We start from the raw sequence: 2,793 nt of genomic DNA, 5'->3' as shown, positions 1-2,793 counted from the left end.
TCAGTGGATTCGAGGGAGACAAAGGACTACGACCAGTAGAAAGTTGACCAGTGAAGACACAGAAAACAGGTTATTATGGAGACCGAAATGCAGGATGCGACGGCAGCCGAATCCCCGCCAATATCATGTGTCCACACGAATTTTTCATTACCATTCTCAACTCCTCTACAATGATCGAGTCACTAAATTGTTTTAATAATAAAATTTAATGACTAATGAATAGTTCATGCCAGTGTAATGAGGCACTGTGGACCGTTTTTCTACTCTTTGTATCATTCATGATGTGAAATTTAATGTGTACAATTGTGAAACTTGAAATTGACCAATTATGTACATAATGTACTTACACATTTTCGAGTCGTACGATTTAAAACTATAAAACTGTATTTTGATTCAGGGTAGCAGTATATTGTCTCTGTTATTTACTAAGTTGCTTTTCATAATAATAAAAACAGTATAGTATGACCATATATTCGGTTTTATGCGACGAACTTCGTTGCTTATTGTAAAAAGGAGCTTCTCACTTGACCCAATGAGCAGAGCTCGCTCTCAAACGTTCTACCACAGAACAGGCTAAGGAACTCATTGGGAAACTAAACTTAGGCCACAGAGCTAGACTTTCAATATTCGCTTGACCAAGAAGGTCGCCACTGCATCACAGTGTTAGCTTTTCAGACTCTGCTTGCCTTACAGGATGCCCCTATCGCTCCTGCTTAACCGGTAGTCCACCGTGCACACCCATAGCACGTGTGCAGAAAGTTGAAAGTCTATTCACACGTCCGTGGCTGATACTTCCATCATGCAAGAAGCGAATCAGTGGAATAACTGTCACAATAGTGGGAAACCGTAGACATGAGAGAACTCACATTACTATCGTGGCATGCAGAGGGATGGTGGAAGGAAGAAAGCGCTACACCTTAGAAAATGAAGCTCTAATCTATTAGAAAAATATCTTCATTAATCTACAAGCATACTAATGCTATCACTTTCTAATGGGTAGCTGCTACCTACAAAATTGTGACCTACCTACGTTTGACACGAACTTTAAACTGTATACAGTATGTGGAAACTTCATTTGACTAACTAGTGCTACAGAACAGTTTCACAGAAATTTTCATAAAAACCGTTCCATCATTTATGACAGAAATTTGTAACTTACAGAACATGCCAAGAACGTAATAGGTAGTGTAGTATTGAAATGTGCTCGTGATCGGCCATTACTTTGAACGTAAAATAACGGATCCGGGTTCCGCAGACGGAAAGTTAGGCGAGATGCAATCGTATCGTTAGAGCTCCGGAAAAACGAAAGGTTTAAAATGGGTCATAAAATTTGAATAACCACAGAAGTGGATAAAAGACCTGTGGATGCGGATAAGGAACTTGTGGATAAGACGCGGATTCGGATACCACTTTTCTTACCGTCGCACACCTGTGCCTATGACGGAAGTGTAGTGCCTTCTTAGATTAATTACGGAGTTCCGAATGGGCTAGCATATTTGCAAACACATAAAGGTGGAAAATAAACATAAAGACGCAGACAAACTGTGTGTCTGCACGAAATTACAACAAAAGAAGTGAAAGAACAAGAATGAAGCCATCCAGGTATTGTCTGCAGGCCATGTCGTAGTGCATCATAACTGATCGTTGATTGACACACAATGTCTTCCCGCCTCATGTTGCGGGGCCACCTCCATTTGGGGCTACAGCTGTGCTGACCTCGGGCCGGGGGCATCGAGATATATAGGCCCTGTGGCGTGTATCATCCCACGTGACTCTACAGATTGTAACGGGTCATCCTTCTCTAACATTACTTTTCCTCAACAGTAGTTGTCGGCACCAGTTTTATTTTTAGAATTTTGGACAGGTCAGTATTGTCTCAGTTGCTTTTCTGAAAACTTTCATATAATTTTATTCACAGTATGTTATGTTTCAAGCTAAAATATATGAAAAGGAATTACTTTCTAAAATATTTTAGTTTGGATGTTATAATCGATAAGTACTAGCTGTGGGTGTACAGTTAAAATTATTATTTCTAGAAACATTTGAAATTACGAAATATTTGCACACTTAAAATTTCTATTATTAATTACGCAGTCCTATAAAGTTCACTGTGTTTATTTCTGGATTCATTTATGAAATAAAAATCTAAATCAATAAGGTCATGAAACTTAACTCCTCCCGAACAGCCCATGAAGGCCCAACGGTACTGACCGGCCACCGTGTCATCCTGAACCCACAGGTGTCACTGGATGCAGATATGGAGGGGCATGTGGTCAGCACACCTCTCTCCCGGCCGTATGTCAGTTTACGAGGCCGGAGCCGCTATTTCTCAAGCACGTAGCTCCTCAGTTTGCCTCACAAGGACTGAGTGCACCCCGCTTGCCAACAGCGCTCGGCAGACCGGATGGTCACCCATCCAAGTGCTAGCCCAGACCGACAACGCTTAACTACGGTCATCTGACGGGAACCGGTGTAGCCGCTGCGGCAAGGCCATTGGCAAAGGTAATGAAAGCTAGCAGGAATTCAATTGTTAAGAAAATTTGTAAACCCTTTGGAATATTGTTTCTTTTCCTCAGAGCGAGAGAATCATAAGCTTGCCTCTAATGTGATCGGACGTATTCTTGTATAATAGGGGCGAACAATGTAATTTCGTCTTTGTTAATGTGAAAAGTAAAAAAACTGTATGATTTGCTAAAATGTGAAAGAATATTTTTACGTAAAAAAAAAAACATTCTGAAACCAAAAAATGGCTCTGAGCACTATGGGACTTAACATCTGAGGTCATCAGTCACC

The 2,793-nt window shown here is 40.8% G+C and overlaps 1 pseudogene; it reads right to left on the bottom strand.

Annotated features, from left to right (window-relative positions):
• Positions 1-2,380: 2,380 nt before the first annotated feature.
• On the bottom strand, positions 2,381-2,498 carry LOC126471756 (5S ribosomal RNA; annotated as a pseudogene).
• Positions 2,499-2,793: the final 295 nt, after the last annotated feature.

This window comes from Schistocerca serialis, chromosome 3 (genome assembly GCF_023864345.2).
Source record: "Schistocerca serialis cubense isolate TAMUIC-IGC-003099 chromosome 3, iqSchSeri2.2, whole genome shotgun sequence".
NCBI classification, from domain to species: Eukaryota; Metazoa; Arthropoda; class Insecta; order Orthoptera; family Acrididae; genus Schistocerca; species Schistocerca serialis.
The sequence above is the reverse complement of the archived record's forward strand: the minus strand, read 5'-3'. Positions and strand labels throughout refer to the sequence as shown.